The sequence below is a fragment of the Canis aureus genome, chromosome 28 (genome assembly GCF_053574225.1).
Source record: "Canis aureus isolate CA01 chromosome 28, VMU_Caureus_v.1.0, whole genome shotgun sequence".
Lineage (NCBI taxonomy): Eukaryota > Metazoa > Chordata > Mammalia > Carnivora > Canidae > Canis > Canis aureus.
The window spans coordinates 1562028-1584365 of record NC_135638.1 but is presented as its reverse complement, the minus strand read 5'-3'; the positions used below and the strand labels follow the sequence as shown (position 1 = coordinate 1584365).

Here is a 22338-nt window from a genome sequence, read left to right as displayed (position 1 = left end):
TATTGGGTGAGAGTTGAGCCACACTGTCAACGAAAGAAGGAAATAAATGATCTTGATCAGATTTCCACACAGTGATGAAGGTGCTATCCCCAGTACTTCCTTGTTGCTAAAAGCAAACTACAAGAGAAGAGTGGTGAAGGAAAGAACACTCCTCAAAAGGAAGCCATGACATGTTGGTTATGACATTTTCCAGTCTTTCTGATGGATGTTGATGTTAAAGTTAAGAAATAGCTTTTAAGAAAAAGATCGAATCCAGAGCATTGCTGAGAAAACGTGTTTCAATAAGAAAGCCTGGGGTATAACCGTAGAAATTCTTTGTTAAGGCCTCCGAAGGATTTCAGATGGTAGCTTAAAAAAGCATTCGGTGTCTTCTGAGAAGATCAGCAATTTCATCAGAAACCATGATGTAGACTGATCTCCAAGAAATCTGTGTAGCTTCTGTTTAATGAGTGAACAAGAATTATATTCATAGAAGACCCACAAAGATTTTAAGAGAAGTGTGTTGGCAGAAAGAAATGTGATTATGGGGACACCTGGGTGGTTGGGTGGTTGAGCGTCTCTCTTCAGCTCAGGGCATGACCCTAGGGTCCTGGGATTGAGTCCTGCATCGGGCTTCCTGCATGGAGCCTGCTTCTCCCTCTGCCTGTGTCTCTGCCTCTCTCTCTGTCTCTCATGAATAAATAAATAAAATCTTTAAAAAAAGAAAAACCAAAGAGTTGTGAAAGGGGAGGTGGGTAGGGGGTTGGAGTGACTGGGTGACAGGCACTGAGGGGGGCACTTGATGGGATGAGCACTGGGTGTTATACTATATGTTGGCAAAATGAATTTAAATTAAAAAACATTAAAAAATGTGTGTCAACAAAATGTGTTACTTTGCAAGGAATGGAAAGAGTATGACAAAAAAGGACCCATTTGGACCATCAAGTTTGCAAAGGAAGCAAACAAATTGAGAAGAGTACTCAGCTGAAAACGTAGACTTCTCTCATGAAGGAATGATCCGGTGAGAGGAACCAAGAGCTGAGAGGACAGAGCCCAGACTCATGAGGAATCCCTCCTAAGTAGAAGTAGGATGGGATTCTTATTAAATAACTCCTAAATCATATGTCCAGCTGTATTTCGAAATTCTGTGGATCAGTGGCCCCAGCGAGCCCAGTCGGTTCCCACTGTCTGAACAGCTGTGTCTGCAGTAGTTCCCCACTGTCTGTGACACCACTGTTTGGTGTGTAGGGAAGTGACCTAGCTCTTTAGTTCACACATATTCAGATTGAGAGAAACTGTGTTTGAGGAGCTCAACTTAGGGAAATACACTCGGGGAGACTCAATGCGCGTGGCCTTGACTTAGGTTACAAGAGCCTGGACTTCGAGATGATGCTGTCACGAGGGGGGAGGCTCGATCCACAGGAGTCCTGACTGGTGTTTCTGTGTTGGTGGGCTTCTGACTGACAGAGGCTCCGCTGTCTTTAGTGCAGCACGACCGCGGGCACTTTGCGTATCGAAATCCCAGTGTCAGGTTCATGTTGAATGAAGATGCATGTGAAAAATCAGAGTCAAATCATTCTTCGAATCTGAGAGTGGAATGGAGCCGTAGACACATCAGCTTTCCAACGTGCGTACAGTTAAGTAAATATAAAAATTACATATCACGACTTGAGGGCTTGTTTCGATTACACTCTCTAAAATTTGATATTTTAAGGTTGATCAAAGTAATTACTTTTTAGATTCTTGTCACTGAGACAACAGAAGATCGCCTTATATGTAATATCGTTTTCTTTTCAGGCATGCACAGGAAAAATCATTAATTCACTGCCCACAGTACTCCCCACAGTGTTATAAGGAGCAGTAATGCCTCGATGTACTCTGAAAAGACAAGTTTCTTAGTCAAGTAGGTTTGGGAAAAACTACGTTTTCTCCCTCATAGAGAATCCAGTGCATATGAGAGTATCGAAGGTTCTGAAAAGTCCTTCTGTAAAGAAACTAGTTTGATTTTGAGACAGCATCTCCCAAACATGATCTATTCAAGAGAAACTCCCCCCACCTTCCAAAAAAAATTTTTTTTTTTAATTTTTTATTTATTTATGTTAGTCACAGAGAGAGAGAAAGAGAGGCAGAGACACAGGCAGAGGGAGAAGCAGGCTCCATGCACCGGGAGCCCGACGTGGGATTCGATCCTGGGTCTCCAGGATCGCGCCCTGGGCCAAAGGCAGGCGCTAAACCACTGCGCCACCCAGAGATCCCCCAAAAAAATTTTTTTTAGAGCAGTTTTAGATTTACGAAAAGATTACACACAAAGGCGAGTCCCCGTATATCTCCTCCCCGTCCCCCAGTTGTCCTATTATTAATATCTCGCATTATTACGGTACCTTTACTACCATCGGTGAAACAATACTGGCACATTATTACTCAAGCCCGTAGTTTACATTAGGCTTCACTCTCTGCGTTGTGCAGTTCTGTGAGCTTTGACGTGTTCATGGTGTGTTGTGCATGTGCAACGTCATGTGGCCACGTATCGTGCAAAATAGTTCTATTTCCCTGAAAAGGCCCTGTGCCCCACTTATTCATCTTTCCCTTACATCCTAAATACCTGACAACCACCGAAGTCTTTATTGTCTCAATAGTTTTGAACTTTCTAGAATGTCATGTGGTTGGAATCAGAGTATGTAGTCTTTCCAGAAACTGGATTCTTTCATTTAGTGATATGCATTTAAGGTTCTTCTATAATTTTATTTTTAATGCTGAATAGTATTCTACTGGGTGGGCGCACGTGGTTTGTTCACTCATTCACCTGTTGGACGATGTCGTGATTGCTTCCGAGTTGGGTAGCTAAGAATGAATCTGCCAGAAATGTTCTTGTGCTGGCTTTGTGTGGGAATAGGTTTTAAGTCATCTGAGTAAATAAAAGATTTGCTGGACTCTATGGTTAGTTTTTTAAGAAACCGCCAGGCTGTACTCCCATATGGCTGCACCACACTGCTTTTCCATCAGCAAACGAATGAAATCTTCATCAGCATTTGATGTTGTCAGCATTCTAGATCTTAGCCAGTCCCGGGAGGTGGGTAGCGGTAGCTCATTTTTGCTCATTGTTGTAACTCGCAGTTACCTAATGGCATAGGACGTTGAGTGTCTTTCCGTAAGCTTGTTTTTCATCCGTCTGTCTTCTTTACGTGAGGTGTCTGTTCAGATCTTTTGCCCATTTTATTTTTTGCCCATTTAAAAAAAATTGATTCATTTAAAATGATTTCATGATTAAAAATTGATTTGTCTTTTTAATGTTGAGTTTCAAGATTCTCTGGATGTTTTGGGCACAAGTTCTTTATCAGGTACACCTTTTGCAAATGTCTTCTCTCAGTCTGTGGCTTTGTCTTTTTATTCTTTCAATAGTGTCTCTTGCAGAGCAGAAGTTGATTGTCTTTTGTTTGTTTTCGTTTGTTTGTTTTGCTTTGTTTTTAATGAAGTCCAAGTTATCATTCTCTTTCATGGATTGTGCTTTTGTAGTTACATCTAAAAACCTATTGCCAGATCTGTGGTCACCTAGATTTCCTCTTTTTTTTTTTTTTTCTAACAGTTGTGTACTTTTCCGTTTTACATTGAGGTCTGATCCATTCGGTGTTATTATTTTTGTGATAGATAAAGTCTGTATCTAGATTTTTTTTTACATGTGCACGCCCAGTGGCTCTAGCACAATTTGTTAAAATAGCTGTTGTTTCTTCATTAATCTGCCTTGCTTCTTTGTCATATTATGTGGATCTAATTCCGGGCTCTCTATTCTGTTCCATTCATCTATTTGTCTATTCTTTTTCTATTACCACTCCGTCTTGATCACTGTAGCTTCATAATAAGTTTTTTTTTCAGTTTATTTTTTATTGAACATACAGTGTTGTATAGGTGTACAACATACTGATTCAACAATCCTATACATTATTCAGTGCTCACTACAAGGGTAGTCACCGTCTGTCACAAAAGAACATTATTACAGTCTTACTGATTATATTCCACGTGTTGTACTTTCCACTTCCATAAGTTACTTATTTTATTTTTTATTTTTTAAAGATTTTATTTATTTATTTTAAAGAGAGAGATGGGGAAAAGGCAGAAGGGGAGGGAGATGGACAAGCAGACTCCACACTGAGTGTGGAGCCCAGCATTAAGCTCCATCTCACAACCCTGAGATCATGACTTGATCCAAAACCAAGAGTCAGATACTCAACTGCTCACCTGATTGAGCCACCCAGGTACCCCATAACTTATTTTATTTTATTTGTACCTCTTAATTCCCTTGATCTATTTTGCCCATCCCTCCACCCACCTTTCCTATGGCAACCATGTCTGTTCTCTATATTTAAGGGTCTGGTTTTTGTTTGTCTTTGTTCGTTTCTTCATCTGTTTGTTACCTAGATTCCACATATAAGTGAAATTATATGGTATTTGTCAATCTCTGTCTGACTTATTTCACTTAGTAGTATACCCTCTATACCCTCTAGGTCTATCCATGTTATGGCCGGTGGCAAGCTCTTATTCTTTTTTAGAGCTGAGTTATTGTGTGTGACTGTATATACCACAACTTAATCCATTCATGTATTGATGGACACTTGGTTTGCTTCCTTACCTTTGCTATTGTAAATGATGCTACAGTAAACATGAGGGTGCGTATACTCTGAATTAGTGTTATCATTTTCTTTGGGTATTACCTAGTAATGGAATTACTGGATTATATATGATATTTCCATTATTTTTACTTTAACTATTTTACTGTAATACTATATGGTATTCCTATTTACTATAATACTATATGGTATTTCTTTTTTTTTTAAAGATTTTATTTATTTATTCATGAGAGACACAGAGAAAGAGAGAGAAGCAGAGACACAGGCAGAGGGAGAAGCAGGCTCCATGCAGGGAGCTTGATGCGGGACTCAATTCTGGGACTCCAGGATCACGCCCTGGGCTGAAGGCGGGCACTAAGCCCCTGAGCCACCCAGGGATCCTCCTATATGGTATTTCTATTATTTTTACTTTTACTATTTTACTATTGTATGGTGTCTCTTTTTTTACTTTTTTAAAGAAACTTCTATACTGTTTTCCATATACCTACCAGCAGGGCATGGGGGTTCCTTTATCTCTACATCCTCACTAGTACTTGTTATTTTTTGTCTTTTTGATTCTAGCTATTTTGACAGGTATAAAGTAATATCTCACTGTGGTTTAGATTTGCATTTCCCTGATGATTAGTGACATCAAGTATATCTTTTTATGTGTCTGTTGGCCATCTGTATATCTTCTTTGGAAAAATGTCTATTCAAGTCTTCTGTTTTTAAATCAAATTATTGTGGTTTTTTTTTTTTTGGTTTTGGTCTTTTTCTGGTATTGTAGAAGTTCTTTATATGTTTTGGATATTAAGCCTTTATTGGATATATCATTTGTAAATTTCTTCTTCCATTCAGTAAGTCGCCTTTTTGTTTTCCTGATGTTTTCCTTTGCTGTGAAAAAGTTTCTCATTTGGTATAGTCCCAATAGTTTATTTTTGTGGGGTTTTCTTTGTTAGTTTTGTTTTATTTTTTAAGATTTTATTTATTCATGAGAGACACAGAGACAGAGGAAGAGACACAGGCAGAGGGAGAAGTAGGCTCCATGCAGGGAGCCCGATGTGGGACTCGACCCCGGGACTCCAGGATCACGCCCTGGGCTGAAGGCAGATAGATGCTTAACTGCTTAGCCACCCAGGCGTCCCTATTTTTGTTTTTGTTTCCCTTGCCTGATAAAACTTATTTAGAAAAATGTTGCTAAGATTGATGTCAAAGATGCTGCTGACTATGTTCTTTTTTAGGAATTTTATGGTTTCAGGTCTCACGTTTAGGTCTTTAATCCATTTTGAGTTTATTTTTCTGTATGGTGTAAGAAGTGGTCCAGTTTCATTCTTTGTATGTAGCTGCTCAGTCTTCCTAACATCATTTGTTGAAAAAGCTTTTTCTTATTATATATTCTTGCTTTCTCTATTATATATTAATTGACTGTATGTATATGGGTTAATTTCTGGGCTTTTTATTTTGTTCCTTTGATCTCTATGTCTGTTTTTGTGCCAGTGCCATACTGTTTTGATGACTATAGCCTTGTAGTATATCTTGAAATTTGAGAATGTGATACCTCCAGCTTTGTTTTTTCAAGATTGCTTTGGCTATTCAGAGCCATTTGTGGTTCCATGCAGATTTTAGTATTATTTGTTCTGGTTCTGTGAAAAATACTTATTGTTATTTTGATAGAGATTGCATTTAATTTGTATATTGAGGTTTTTTCTACTATTATTAAGGTATAAATGACTCAAAGTAAGTCTAGAAGTTGGGTGGTACCAGTCTTCCAACTTTGCTCTTCATTATCCTATTGGCTTTTCGGGATCTTTTACCTTGCCATATAAACTTTAAAGTCAGTTTGTCAATAACCACAAAGTAACTTGGGGATTTTCGTTGTATTTATGGGGTAAGTTGAGAAGAGTTGACATCTTAATAATAAGTCTTACTATCCATTAACTTGGAATATCTTCTGTTTATTTACAACTTTGATTTATTTCATCAGAGTTTTGTATCTTCTTTTTAATATGCATGCTTGGTTTTATGTATGCCTTCTTAGGGTGCTAATGTAAATGGTATTCTGCTTTTTATTTAAAATTCCAATTATTCATTGCCATTATATAAGAAAGCAGTTGATTTTTGTATATTAACCTTACTCGTATCCTGCAACCTTGCTACGTGCACTTGTTAGTTACAATAATTTTTTGTTGTTATTGTTGATTCCTTGGGATTTTCTACATAGATAATTGTATCCCTTGTAAACAAGATAGTTTGATTTCTTTCTTTCCAATCTATATACCTTTTATTTCCTTTTCTTCCCTTATTGCATTAGCCAGGACTTCTGGTATGATGTGGTATGATGTTGAGTAGGAATGATAAAAGGGGATATTCTTATCTTGTCTCCCATTTTAGGGGAAAAACATTAAGTTTTTCATCATTTAAGTATGATGTCAACTGTAGAGTTTTTGTAGATGTTCTTTACAAAGTAATGGAAGTTTTCTTTTATTCCTGGTTTGCAGAGAGGTGGTTTTTTTTTTTTTTATTGGAGTTTGATTTGCCAACATATAGTATAACACCCAGTGCTCATCCCATCAAGTGCCCCTGTCAGTGCCCATCACCCTGTCCCCCTGTCCCCCCGCCCACCTCCCCTTCCACCACCCCTTGTTCGTTTCCCAGAGTTAGGAGTCTCTCATGTTTTGTCACCCTCTCTAATTTCTCCCACTTTTTTCAGAGCGCTTTTTATCATAAATGAGTGTTAGATGTTTTCAAATGCTTTTTCTGTGTCTATTGATGTGATTTTATGATTTTTCTTCTTTAGTATGTTAATGTGATGAAACATTAATTAGTTTTCAAGTGTTGAACCGAGTCTGCATACCTGGAATAAATCTCACTTGATTGTGGGGTAGAATTCTCATGTTAGTTTCACTTTGCTAATATTTTGAGGGGGATTTTTGCATCTCTATTCATGAGAAATATTGGTCTGTAATTTTCTTTCCTAGTAATATCTGTGTATGGTTCTGGTATTAGGGTAGTGCTAACTTCATTAAAAATAAATTAGAAGTGTTTCCTCTGTTTCCATTTTCTGGAAGAGATGTTAGGGCATTGGTACCATTTTTTTCACCTTCCCATGTAAAAATTCTTTCAAAACTCAACCAATAAAAATATTTTACTTTTAATTAATCACCTTCTTATTATTTAATTAATTACCTGTTTTTGTTTGTTTGTTTGTTTTGTCCCTTATGGATAGTTTTGTTTTAGTTTACATACAGTAAAATGCACAGACAGTAACATACCATTTGATAAGTTTTGACAATTGTATATACTCATTTAAGCACTACTCTAATCAAGATATAGAATATTTAAGTTACCCTAGAAAGCTCCCTTGTGCCCCTTTCCAGTCAATTCTTCTTGCCCACAAACACACAGTGGTAACCATTCTTCTGATTCCTATTATGATAGCTCAGCTTTGCCTCTTATTAATCTTTAGATAAATAGAGTTATATATCATGTATTTCTTTTGTGTCTCACTTTTTCACTAAATATAATGTTGAGATTCATCCATATTATTTTGTGTGTCAGTAGCTCATCTCTTTTTTATTACTAAGTAGTAATATGCGACAATTAGTTTATCCATTCTCTTGTTTGTGAACATTTGAGTTATTTCCATTTAGAGTGATCATGATTTTTTTTTTTTTTTTTTTTTTTTTAGAGTGATCATGATTAAAGCTGACAGGAACATTCTACAGATCCCTTTATGGATATATGTCTTCATTTGTGGAGTGGGAGGGTAAATATCTAGGAGTGCAATTTCTGGGTAATAGGTACATATGTGTTGAAATTTATAAATTTGTGAGTTTTCTAAGATGGTTGTACCACTTTGCATTTCCATCAACAATGTATGAGTAGCCCAGTTGTTCCACATTCTCACCAGTGTTTGGTATTATCAATCTTTAAACATTTTTATCAATTCTAATTGAATAAAATTTTACTGTGGTCTTACTTTGAATTTTCCCAAATGACTAATGGTGATCATTCATATATCATCTTTTGCGAAATGTCTGTTCAAGTCTTTTGCTCATTTTTTTAGAGGTTGTAGAAGTTTTTTATGTATGCTAGATTCAAGTACACTATCAGTTATATGTATCACAAATATTTTCCCTCAGTCTGTGGACTTGCCTTTTCATTTTATTATTAAAGTCTTTTATGAACAAGAGTTTTCCACTTGAATTAAGTCCAATTTATCAGTTTTTCTTTTATGGTTAGTATGTTTTTTTCCTATCTAAGAAATCTTTGCCTATCCTAAAGTCCTACAATTATTATCCTATATTTTCTTATAGAAGCTTTATTATTATAGCTCTTATGTTTAGGTCTATCTTCTGACTCAAATGAACTTTGTGTATCACGAGAAGGGGATATTGAGATTTACTTCCCATGCAGGTATCCAGTTGTTTCAACATCATTTGTTGAAAATAGTTTTCTTTAAAAAAGAATATTTTTTTAAAAAAATATTTCTTTTGTTGAAAATCGTATGGGTCTATTTCTAGAATATCTATTCAGCTCCATCAATTTATGTATCTATCTACACTGTCTTCATTAGTGAAGCTTTATAGTGTTTCTTGAAATCAGTAGTCCTTCAACTTTGTTCCTTTTCAAGACTGATTTGGCTATCTCGAATCCTTGTCATTTCCATATATGTTTTAGAATTAGCTTGTCAAAATCTACCAAAATTCTGCTTGGATTTTAGTGGAATTGGGCTGATCTAAAGATAACTTGGAGAAAACATTTCAATAATACTGAATCTTTCCATTAATAAATATTTTCTATCTCTCCATTTATTGAAGAATATATTTCTTAGTAATGTTTTATAATTTTTAGTATATTTTTCAAAGTTTTCTTAAATTAATTTCTAATTATTTTTGATACAATTATCAATAGTATTTTAAAATTTCATTTTCTGCTCATTTAATTGCTAGTAGAGAGAAATTTTGTAACTTGATCCAGTATGCCATTACTTTGATCAATTATTATTTCTAATCATTTCTTTTTTTTTTATTTCTAATCATTTCTTTGTAGATTACTTGGTATGTGTCTGTTATCAACAATAGGATTTCTTCTTCCTTTCCTTTTTCCCCCATTTTATTTATTTATTTTCTCTATTGCTAGGCTAGGACTTTCAGTATACGGTGAATAGAAGTTGTGAGAACAGATATCCTTCTTTTTCCTCCAAGCTAATAGTAAAACAGTCAATATTTTACCATTACATATAATGTTGAGTGTAAGTTTTTAATGGATGTACTTTATGATGCTGAGAAAGTTATTTTTTTAAGTTTTTATTTAAATTCCAGTTAGTTAATATACAGTGTAATATTAGCTTCAGGTATACAATTTAATGATTCAATACTTCTGTATAACACCTGGTACCAGGGGGAAATCCCTGGGTGGCTCAACAGTTTAGCGCCTGCCTTCGGCCCAGGGCATGATCCTGGAGTTCCAGGATCGAGTTCCATGTTGGGCTCCCTACATGGAGCCTGCTTCTTCCTCTGCCTGTGTCTCTGCCTCTCTCTCTCCCTCTCCTCTCTCTCTTTGGGAACGCCTTCATCGTGTCCACCATCCCCATCTGGCTGTATTGGAGATTATAGCATATGGATCTTAGTCAGTCGGCCATGCTCTATAGTGTGATGACCCTAGTGAGCACTTACCTGGTGGCTTTCGCATACAAAAACGTGAAATTTATTCTTAAACACAAAGTAGCACAGAAGAGGGAGGATGCTATTTCCAAAGAAGTGACTCGAAAACTCTCTGAAGCTGATAACAGAAAGATGTCTCTAAAGGAAATAGATGAAAGAATTTTGTGGAAGAAGAATGAAGTTGCTGATTATGAAGCTACAACATTTTCCATCTTCTATAACAACACCCTATTCCTGGTCTTGGTCATTGTTGCCTCCTTCTTTATATTGAAGAACTTCAACCCAAAGGTGAACTATATTTTGTCCATAAGTGCTTCATCAGGCCTCATTGCCCTTCTGTCTACTGGCTCCAAGTAGACCGTACCGGCTTTGGCCCCTGGCTTTGTATCTATGGGTGGCCTGTGGTATATGGAAAAGTAACAGGGTGGTCAGAGTGAGAGACACACAAGATGTTTTTATAGTCTGCAGTTGGAGGGTTTGAAAAACCCAACAAAATGTAATTCAGTATTTGTTTATTGGCTCTTTTTTGACAGATTGTTGAAATTAAATGAATTGAGAGGGAAAAAAATGTCTATCATGAATAAATAAATAAAATCTTAAAAAAAAAAAAAAACACCTGGTGCTCATCACAACAAGCACTCCTTAAACCCCATCTCCTGTTTAACCCATTGCCTCATCCACCTCCCCTTTGGTAACTATTAGTTTGTTCTCTATAGTTAAGAGTCTGTTGCTTAGTTTTCTCTCTTTATTCCCACCTATGTCTGTTTGTTTTGTTTTTTAGATTCCACATATGAGTGAAATCATATGGTATTTGTCTTTCTTTGACTTATTTAGCCTAAATAATACTCTCTAGCTCCATCCATGTTGTTGCAAATGGCAAGATTTCATTCCTTTTTATGTCTAATATTCCATTGTATATATGGAAGTTCCCTTCTATTTCTTGAATGAGTGTTGAATTTTGTCAGATACTTTTTCTGCCTCACTTAAGTTGATCATATAATTTCCTTCTTATTCTGTTACTGTAGTGAATTCGACTGACTTTGGATATTAAGCCAACTTGAATTAATGTGTTATTATACTTTTGATAGAGGTCAGTGTATTATCCTTTTGATACATTGCTGGATTTGATTTGCTAATATTATGTTGTGTGTGCATGTCTGTGTGTACTTATACATTTACATATTGCAGGGTATGATTTGATGTTATTTTGTTAAAGATTTTTGCATATTGCATTTGTGAAAAATAATGGTTTATAAATTTGTGTCCTGTATTGTGCTTTTTAGATTTTTGTATCTGGGCTATGCTGCCCTCATAAATAAGTGAGATAATATTGTCTTTTCTGCTTTTAGTGCATGATTGCCATAATTTCTCCTTAATTGTTTAGTAGAATTCCTCAGTAAAGCCATCTGGTCCTAGAGTTACCTTTTTGGGGAAGATTTTTTATTATAAACTCAATATCTATAATACAAGGGGGGAATTCAGATTTTTTCTTTTTTTTTTTTCATTTTTTTTAAAGGGCAATTCAGATTTTCTATACCTTCTTGTGGTAGTTGTGTTTTTCTAGGAATTTTGTTCCATTTGTGTTCCCATCTAATGTTATTGTCAAAATTACTGACAAAGCTGTTCATGATATCCTTTTGTTATTTTTTTTTAAGTGGGCTCCATGTGGAGCTCAATGCAGGGCTTGAACTCACAACCCTGAAATCAAGACCTGAGCTGAGATCAAGAGTAGACATTTAATCAGCTGAGCCACCAAAGCACTCCTATTATTTTTTAATTTCTGCATTATGAGTAATGAGGTCTCCTACTTTCATTCTTGCTATTGCTAGTTTGTGTGTTCTCTCTTTCACTCTCTGAATATACATTATTCTTGGTAGACATTTATCTGACTCATTCACCTTTTCAAGGCAGTAACTTTAACTTCCAGATTGTATCTAATTTTTCAGAGGAGAACTGTTTTCTAATTAATTGGTGCCAATCTCATCTTTATTATATCCTTTCATATACCTAGTCTGAGTTTAATTTGCTCTCTCTCTTCCCTGTGTTTATTAGGTTTAAGATTTAACTATGTTTCTAATACATGCCTTTTAAAGCTAAAAATTTTCTCCAAGCATTGTTTTAACTACACGTCACAAATTATGATTTACTGTGCTTTTGTTATCTTTCAGTTAAAACTATTTTCACATATTCCTTATGATTTCTTCTTTGATATATGGTTAATTTATACATGTTCTTTAATTCCCAAATATTTGGAGATTTTCTGGATATCTTATTGTTGATTAATTTTTAATTTAATTCCATTGTAGCCAAAGAAAATACTCTGATTTTATGGCCCAATATATAATCTTTCTGATAAATATTCTGTATTTTGGTCCATATTTACCCTGCTTGGAGTTAACTTAACTTTCTGGATCAGTGGATTTTTGTCTTTAATCAGTTTGGGGAATTCTCAAATACATTTCTGTTCTCTCTTTGTCCTCCTTCTAAGGTTAAACACAAAAGCTTAGTTTATTTTGTCTCACAAGTCATTAAGGCTCCTTTTATTTAATTTTCAATCTTTTCCCCCTCTGTTTTGATTTGCATAATATTTGTTTACCTGACTTCAAGTTCATTGCTCCTTTCTAATATAATCTCTGATTGATACTTAGTCTAGTAATAACATCTTGTTTTCTGATATTTTATTATTTAGTTCTAAGATTTCTAATTGGTTCTTTTTAGAGTTTTCATACTTTTTTAGAGTTTTCATTCTTTATTTCATAATTTATTATATTTATCCTTTCCTGTACATTTATTAACATATTTAAGAAAGTTTTTAAAGTTCTTATGTGTTAAATTCAACATCTTTATCATCCATAGGTCTCCTTCTATAGACTATATTTTCTTTTGAATCATAGCTCACTTTTTCCAGCTTCCTTGCCTGTCAAGTAGTTTCTTTTTTTTTTTTAGTATATGTGCTGCCGAAGCGAGCACAGTCAAGTAGTTTCTTATTTTAAATTTGATAGTATGTTTTATTATTGAAGATGTACCATAGATATTCTGGATTTTTCATTTTTCTTTAAAGAGAGTTTTGTTTTAGCAAATAGTCAAGTATTGACAGATTATCTTATTTCTACAGAGGCCTGGCTTTAGGGTTTTATTAGGGAGGATTTATTTTGGCTCTGCTGTTAGTCCTAAAGATTCAGCCCTTAGTCCTGGAGTATAGCCCTTTCTCCCAAGGCCTAGTCATTCTGAGGGTTTAATGAGAAGCTGGGGTATTCACTAATTCCCTCTAACTTGGTAGAACTTGAACTCTAAACTCTCCCCCCTAGCACTTTACCTGCTGACGTCTGCTCAGCACTTTTGCTTCCAGATGTACATACACCTGATCTCTCCTTGGAGTCTTGCCCAGCATATTCATAATTTTAGAGTCAGCCAAGAATTTGAGCAGAATTTTTATACCAGTATGTGCTCTTTTTTCCATGGCTACCTTCCTTCCAAGATATCTTTTCTTAATTCCCAGCTGCACTGGCAACCCAAAATCCAGCCTCCAAATTCTCGGTTCAGGAGTCTGAGCTCTATCCCTTATTCTCATGGACACGAGGGAGTGCCCTTGGGGGAAGAGTTGGACAAATGTGACCCTTAACTTAATTGACATCTCATCTTTAAAAGTTCATATCTCCTTCAGTGTCACAGGCTTTTGGCTCCTCTCCAGTGCCTTCCAAGAGACTTTCTTTTTTCATCCAAAATATATAATTGTCATCAGTAGGAGGGTTACTCCAATGCAAGCTATTCTGCCATTACCAGAACTGGAACTTCTCTAATTACCTGGTTGTTATTTAAACCACACTTTGTAAATAAATAAATGAGAAGGCTTATTCAGGAGCCACCTCTAACACTACAGTTGTGGTTCCTGGTTTATTTTCTAGCACGTGTCTCCATAAACATTACATAATTTCCTCTGAGTCACTTCAAACCATTAAAAAAAAGTCTCACAATGAAGTGTAAACATAAACCCATTTTGAAGTATTGCAGAACCTTATTCAGCATGTCAGCCTAGACTGCCCTGAGTTCAGTTTTTGTATCAGGGGAAGCAAGAGCAATTCTCCCATTCACTGGGAGGTCTCTGCTACCATGTTCCTCAACAATATCTTGTAGACCATGGAAGCCTCAGGCATACAAATCCTGCCTGCAGTTTATTATGTACTTACAGCATAGATTAAAGTTTTCACAAAACACCAATAGGTCGTGTTACCTATTCTTTTCCAGAAAGTTCCATTTTCTACATAGCTATTTTTTTTTTTAACTAAAAAAAATTGCCTTTTGAAGTTGGGTTGTAACACAGTTTAAATCCATGCCATCAGGTAGAGAACAGAGAAGATCCAGCTTGGGAGTGGATTGTTGAACTTTGTGCTTCAGCTGGATATTGCTTCCAACCTTGGCCACTTCGGAATTTAGAATTTTACTGGTGCAGTGAATTATAAATTTGTGTATCTGCATGCCAGAAACTATTGTAAGTATTTACACCTGTTAATGTATTTTATCCCCACACCAGACACATTTTACAGTTGAGAAAATGGGCACAGAGATTCATTTATTTCCCCCAAGATCACACCCAAGTGTGATCATACCCTAGTGTGTTATTTCGTTTGAGAACAAGAGGCCAAGTTGTTATTTGAATCCATGGTCTGTTCTCCTACTTATCTGTTGAACTGTGCTGCCTCTAAAGTCCTGTTAATGTCCTTACCCCATTGGTAAGCTGCAGAGAGTACAAGTGGGCCATGCTGTTTATTTTTATTTTTACCATCTCTGATTGTTGTACTTTTTTCATTATTTGCGTGGTCAATTTGCCAGACTTCGGTCATGCCTAAATGTTTCTTCCAGGATTATTCCCTTCATCTTAAGAGCTGAGGTGACATAAAGCCATCTTCCTTGGAAGGCACAAGGCTGACTACTTCTCAATGTGCTTCACATGACACATCTTTTTTAAGTGTCTCCTCTATGCCAGGCATTTCTTAGGTATTGGGAATAGAATGAGATTGCTGCTGTGCTTGAGAATCTCAGGGTCTAGTGGGAAAGAAATGCATGTAAATACTCTTGAACAGATGATAAAACTCCATGGTAGACATATGATCAAAGAGCTGTGAGATCACAGACGAGGAGGCAACTAAATCTTCAACTAACTCTATTCGAGGAGTTTGGGGAAACCTCCGTAACAAAAGTGTTTTAGAGACTGAGTCTTAGGGTGTGCACAGAAATAGGTTAGTATATAATATTTGGAAGAACCCTTCCCACAGAGGGAACAGCATGTTCAAATACATAAGGCTGGAATGAGTGTGATTTCCTGGGAGGGCAGAGAGAGGATCAGCCTAAATGCATGGGATGGAGAAGGGAGGATGAGGCTGTGTTAGCTCACAGGAGACAGATGGTGAAGGGACTTCGAACTATGAATTTTATCCTAAAGGAAAGAGTGATATGGTTATCCCTGATGTGCACCTTGATTTCATTCCAATTTCTTGAGACAGACACACACTCACATACAGCTCTTTCAGAACTCTTCTTACCTCCAAGCTGAGTGTCCATCTTGACAAGAGAGCACATATTCCTTTAGACATGTTGGACTTAAGAATCAAGCTGACTTCAAAAATGCCACATAATTTTACTGTTGCCCATCCAAAATGGATTTGCCAGGGAGATCAAAACGGACAGAAAACCAAAAGCCTTAGAGAAATATAGTTCGTTATTCTCCTTTCCCTTCACTTTTACCTTCCTGCTACCGTCTTTTTAATGGGGGAAAAAAAGAATCTTTTTAGAATGCATGATTACACTAAATAACCTGCGATTCGTGCTCATTCATCCTGGGCATGATTTATCTCTGTATTTGTTTTAACCTGTTAAGAAGTAGAGTGTTGGTTTTAACAGCTACTGTCTTCTCTCTGCAGCGTATTCATAAAGCTCACTGTCCTTTGCCACAGCTGAAGGGCTGAACTGGGCCTTTCGACTTCCTACCTTCCCAGATGTGTAGCTTCAGATTAGACTGAGCTCCAGAGTAAATGTTGTTCTAGGCTCTCTCTTCAAGTCTCATCCTTTTTTTCCAGAAGCTAATAAATTCTGAAAGTGTTGCCTTGCCGCTACTGAAGTCAGCCTCTGAAAAAAGACCTGGTGTGCATGACTTCTTGTCTGACCACTGTAATCACAGAGAAGAGAAATAAAAAGAGGACAGAAAGGGCAGTTTCTGACTCATCTCGTCTCTTCCTTTTCTTTCCAACTAATATTTCCTTCCTTCTTTCCTCCTTTCTCTCTCTCTTCCTATTTTCTTATCACTTGCTTCATTCTTTTCTATTCCTGCTTTTTAATGTCTTCCTTATATTTCAAAAGGGGATCCATTCATTTAACAATAAATTGAGGGGAGTCTAGGTGGCTCAGTTGGTTGGGCGTCTGCCTTCGGCTCAGGTCATGATCTCGGGGCCCTGGGATCAGGTCCCGCATCGGGCTCCCTGCTCAGTGGGGAGTCTGCTTCTCCCTCTCCCTCTGCCTCCTCCCTCCTGCTCATGCTCTGTCTCTGCCTCTCTCTCAAATGAATAAATAAAATATTTAAAAATAAATAAATAAATAAATTGAATGCTAACAATATGCCAGGCTCTCTAATTAGCACTGCTTTAAAAGTGGAGCAAAAGGAGCAAACTTGAGTCCCCACCTTTGGGGAGTACCCAGTTTAGCCTAGAGTATTAACAAACCAATTAATCAGAATATCAGTTGGAAAGGAGGGTGATGCTCGGTGTATCTCTGTGGTAGACTTGACAGGATCTGAGTTAACTCAGTCTCTAACTGTAGATTCTGTGATTCCATCCTCTCTGCATTTCAGTTTGAACTCTGTCTAGGAAACATTAGAATTGTAATTGACAGGTAGATTACCTTAAAACGCTAAGAATTTTTCTAAAAATGTATTTTCTACGTTTTCCAAAATGTATACAAGGAACCCTATAACTTTAGTAATAAAGTTCTCTTCAGAGTATAAAACTAATAACATATATTTTTATAGTAAAATTATAGAAAATGCATCTTACCCTTCTTTGAGAGTTCATTTCTTAGGATACTTAAATATAATCTATTTAAAATACATAACAGCATTGGAGTAAAAAACGAAGTTTTAAAAAAGAGAAAATGCAATACGACTTACCTAAAAATTCTCCATTTCTGTGCACATTCTTCTCTAGTTTCTGTTCAGAAGCATACACTTTTTTTAATAGGATCTTTTAGGTTTTTATAATCTTGACATGGGAACAACTTTTGTCATTACTAAATAATTTTAAATAGTAAATATAAATGTAGATGAAAATCTACTTTCCTCCCTAATTCTCCCCCTCAAAGAAAAGCACTGTCAGCAGTTTGTTGCATTTGCTTCTGACTTTTAAATATAAACACTTCATGTTTTCTTTACTGTTTTTTACTCATCTATTCATTTGTTCATTCAACCAAGTTTAATGGGGTGGCTACTGTATGCTAGGCCTTTGTCCAGGCCCTGGGGATGGAGAACAGGGCGGGGATGTTCCACAACCTCGTGGAATTCAGTCTAATGGGGCTGGGCGTGAGGAAGAGCATTCAGTAAGAAAGATCACAGTATGGGATCCCTGGGTGGCACAGTGGTTTGGTGCCTGCCTTTGGCCCAGGGCGCGATCCTGGAGACCCGGGATCGAATCCCACGTCGGGCTCCTGGTGCATGGGGCCTGCTTCTCCCTCTGCCTGTGTCTCTGCCTCTCTCTCTCTCTCTCTCTCTGTGACTATCATAAATAAATAAAAAAAAAATTAAAAAAAAAAGATCACAGTAGCTGGTAGCATTGTGGCGATGGGCATCGCTCTCTGCCAACATAAGTTGAATTACTTCATCTTTTAATAGCTGCAGAGTAGTGGATAGATAGTGTGGTCATAATAATCACAATAGGGGCCCCTGGGAGGCTCAGCGGTTGAGCGACTGCCCTCGGCCCAGGGTGTGACCCCAGGGTCCCAGGATTGAGTCCCCCATCGGGTTCCCCACAGGGAGCCTGCTTCTCCCTCTGCCTGTGTCTCTGCCTCTCTCTGTCTCTCATGAATAAATAAATAAAATCTTTTAAAAAAATTAATCACAATAAAAAGAATCATAACACTTACTGAGTGCTCACTACATGCCTGGTGCTGTGCTAAGTGATTCCTGTGCTTTATCCTACTAAAGCCTTATTCACTGTCACCTATAGATAGATTATATATCATTTCATAGGTGAAAAAACACATTTATGGAAGTGAAGGATCTTGCTTGAGTTCTCACAGCTAGGTGAGGTAGAGCGAAAATCCGGTCAGGGTTTTCCGACTTCAGAACCTATGCTTTTAACTTCCCTGCTATGGATATTCTATGATTTAATTATAAAAATGCTTATCGATAAACAGGTTATTATTGATAGTCTTCCCACTTGCAAAATGATGCAAAAATAAGTATTAGTGTGAAAATTATGGTGTAAACTTATATGATTATTTCTGTACTAAAATAGCTAAGATTGGAATTTTGGGCAAAAGAATACATACAATTTTTAAACTTATTATCAAATCATTCTTCTTGAAACAATAGTCCATAAGAGCTCAGATTGTCAGTTTACCCCTTTCAAAGCAATAATCCTTGGGAATTTCTAATTAAATTTTAAGCAATATATATTTATTTGGAGCATAACAATTAGGATTAGACAAAATATGTAAAATGCACAAAAGCACTTAATAAACGTTATGTATTATTATTTTCATTATTGCAGCAAGTGAAAAGCCGTTTTCATTATATTTGTCCTGTTTTAGGGGCTGGACATGTTGCAGCCAAAGCCCAGTGAGTTTGGGTTACAACTGATAGGGTCGGTTCTATTGCCCATCGTCGATCTTATTTGAAACATTTCAGAAAATCAGATTTTAATCGGAACGTTCCTGAACCGTATTCCTAAGGAGGGTCGCTTGCTCCAGTACGTGCAGCAGAATGACTGGACCAGGTGCACACGAACTAGGAATGGCAAAGGTTGCCCTTCTCAGCGCTGTGATGCTTGGCCTGTGTTCTCTCCGACCTCAGCCTCTGGGTTTTGTCCTTTCCGTGCCGCAGCCTGAAGGCAATGCTGGAGCCCGGCCTGGAGCGTGTCCTTGGACAACAGTAGTGGAGGCCCTGAAGCTCCCATGTCAAACTAATAAACAGCTCTGAAGTCTGCAAAGCTAAGGAGCCACCACCTGTTTCCTGGTTCCGGGGTCTCTATTGTATAAGCCACTTGAGCCAGGAGATGGAGGGCTGGGGGCTGGGGGTTCTTTCCCATGAATATGACCTAATTGATTATCAGCACCTGGAAGGCCCCTCAGTCAGTATTTCTGTCTTTGTAACTTTGAAGTTGAGAATATAAATCAAGTTCCCTGTTTGGCCTTTATGTTTTGTAATTAGTCTTTGTTAAAAATTGCAGTTATTAATTTAAATGTTTAATTTTTTGTTGGGGCTCTGGACTTGGTGTCAGTCTTTTGAACTTCAGATTTCTCTTGAATGGAGGAGAACACGTTCTTAAAGATCGGCAGTTGCCCTGCTGCCCCGGACAGCCCGGGGATGATAAGGCGTAGGGAGCTTCTGTGCAACGGGAACAGGATGGCTTCGGAGCCCAACACGTCCACCCTGGTGAAGAAATGTTTGCTGTCCAGAATGCAGGGAAACGGCGCGGTGCTTACAGCCAACGGGAGAGAGTGTTGTGAGAAGGAACCTGTCTGAGCGCTTAGGGTGTTTTTTGCTGTCAGTTCTGACCCCCCGACCTCCCCCCATCCCTCCTCTCCTGGCCCCAAACCCAGTGATTTGACTAGCCGGTTCACTGCTCAACAGGTTATGTCGGTGTTATGTAGAGACAACCTTAATTAAAGTTTGCATGTGGTGAGTGAGAAAGAGAAGGGCATTTAAACTCACGGAGTCAGGCCCTGTTAGGGGGAGAGGAAAAAAAAAAAAAGAGTGTCAGAATGACACAAGGAAAAGCAGGGAGGTGCAAACAGCCATTTGGTTTGAGCTCCGTTGATTCAGGCCAGAGAAGAAGTAATGCCGAGGCCCAAGGGGGTGAGTTAAGGACAGGCTTTCTGCCTTCACTCTCAACGTGCTCAGTTTTATTAGTTTAGGCCAGGCGGCTGCTAACATTATTTTAGTATCTATTTTGTGAGTGATTATGTTGTATGCATGGGCAGGAGGTCAGGCGGGTCAGGTCTTTCTGCTCCAGACCATCTCTGCATGAGCCTTTTGCCTTTAGATCTCACTGAAACTTGCCACCTGTAAAAGCAGACAACCTAATGGGAAAAAGAGCAGCACTTAAAATCCTGTTTTTTCTCCACCGCTCTCGAGTGTAAAGAACGTTGTAAAAATATTTCAAACTGGATTTTTTGTTTGGGTTGTGTTAACTCTTTATTTGACCATCGTCACCATTTTCCCACAAAATTTACTTTCAGTAACCAGAGATGTTTTGGGGAAACTGAATATTATGTCTGCAAACACAGGGAAGCAGTCAGGGAAACCCAAAGGGAGGTTTGCTAATGTTCTGATCGCTTAAACTCATCTATCGTATCATACACGATGACCACAACTTTGGAAAGTTAACAAACCAGTCTATTTTTTAGGGGCTCTCTTTCATTTCTGTTTGAACGAAACATCCATGAGTCTTGGACCAGCTCCAAGCACAATGTTTTTGATAGCCAACACCCAAAAGAAGGGAAATCTAGATTTTAATCCTAAATTCTAGTCCAACTTCTGGTACGACCTTTGGCTCATCATTATGTCTCAGTGCCTCAGTTTAACTTTTTTTGGGGGGGGGCAGAGGAAGAGAGAGAGAATCTTAAGCAGGCTCCAGACCCAGCATAGAGCCTGACTCAGGGCTTGATCTCAACAACCCTGAGATCGCGGCCAGAGCCAAAATCAAAAGTTGGATGCTTAACCAGCTGAGCCAACCGGGTGCCCCTTAGTTTGACTTCTGAAAGAGCCTACTTGCCTCCCTGTTTGGGGTATTGGACTCATTATTACTACTTCTATTACTGAGAGCTGTTAGATTGTGAGGCAGGAATCGCAGGCTCATGTCTGTGGGGCGAGGGGCAGAGGTATAAATAGCCCCATGTGTGTCTCCTCCCTGAGCCTTGGTTTTGCCCAGCAAAGGCTCGCTGTAGCCAGCAGGGGCTCAGGCCTGGGGCCGTACAGCGGTGCGGGGATGCACATTTCATAAGAAGACCACTGGCCTCACTTCTTCTGATGCTCTGAAACCAGAAGCATAAGGCTCCAGCCTTCTGCTAACTCCTCTGGAAAACTCTTTGGATATTCATTCCTTTGCTCACTGAACAAATACTTGTCAGACACCAGCTCTGCTCCAGGCACTGTTCAGAGGTGCTCTAGTTAGTACTCAACACCAAATTCTTGTTCTCCTGCACCTTCTACTCAATGAAGAGATGGTGCACATTCAGTAAACGAATATATACACCATGTCACATGGCGATGCGTACTTTGAACGAAAGCTTGGCAGGATCAGGCAACGGGTAAGTATGTCGCCTCTTACGAGGTGACAATGCATAGACAATGAACAGGACTAAGTGAAAGACTGAGCTTGCAGATCTCTGGGGAAGAGCGTTTCAGGTAGAGGGAAGAACAAGCACAAAGCCCTGAGGTGGAAAGTGTGTGGAACATCTACACACAGCAAAGGGTCCTGTGTGGAAGAGCAGAGTGAGTGAGGGGGACACTGATAGGGGATGAGGCTAGGGAAGTGAGTAAGGCTAGCTTGTATGGGGTCTGTGGGACAAATGAAGTACTTTGGATTTCAATTCGAGTGAGACGAGGGAATCCAGTGGGCTGTTTTGATCAGAGAAGTGCTTATGACCTGGATTTGTCTTAGGAAGGACCACCTGCTGCTCCATAGAGACTGGAAGAGGCCAAGAGCAGAAGCTGTGGGACTAGTTAGAAGTTTAACTCAGTGGAGTAGTTGAATGATGACAGTGATGTGGTCTAGGATAATAACACTAAAAGGGGTAAAAGGTGGTCTGATTTGACATGCATTTCAAATGTTATGGTGAAAAGATCGATGATGCTTTGGATATGGGCTATAAGTGAGAGAAGTCCC

The 22338-nt window shown here is 38.1% G+C and overlaps 1 pseudogene; it reads left to right on the top strand.

Moving 5' to 3' along the window:
- The first annotated feature begins 10158 nt into the window (after positions 1–10158).
- On the top strand, positions 10159–10814 carry LOC144300153 (translocon-associated protein subunit gamma pseudogene; annotated as a pseudogene).
- Positions 10815–22338: the final 11524 nt, after the last annotated feature.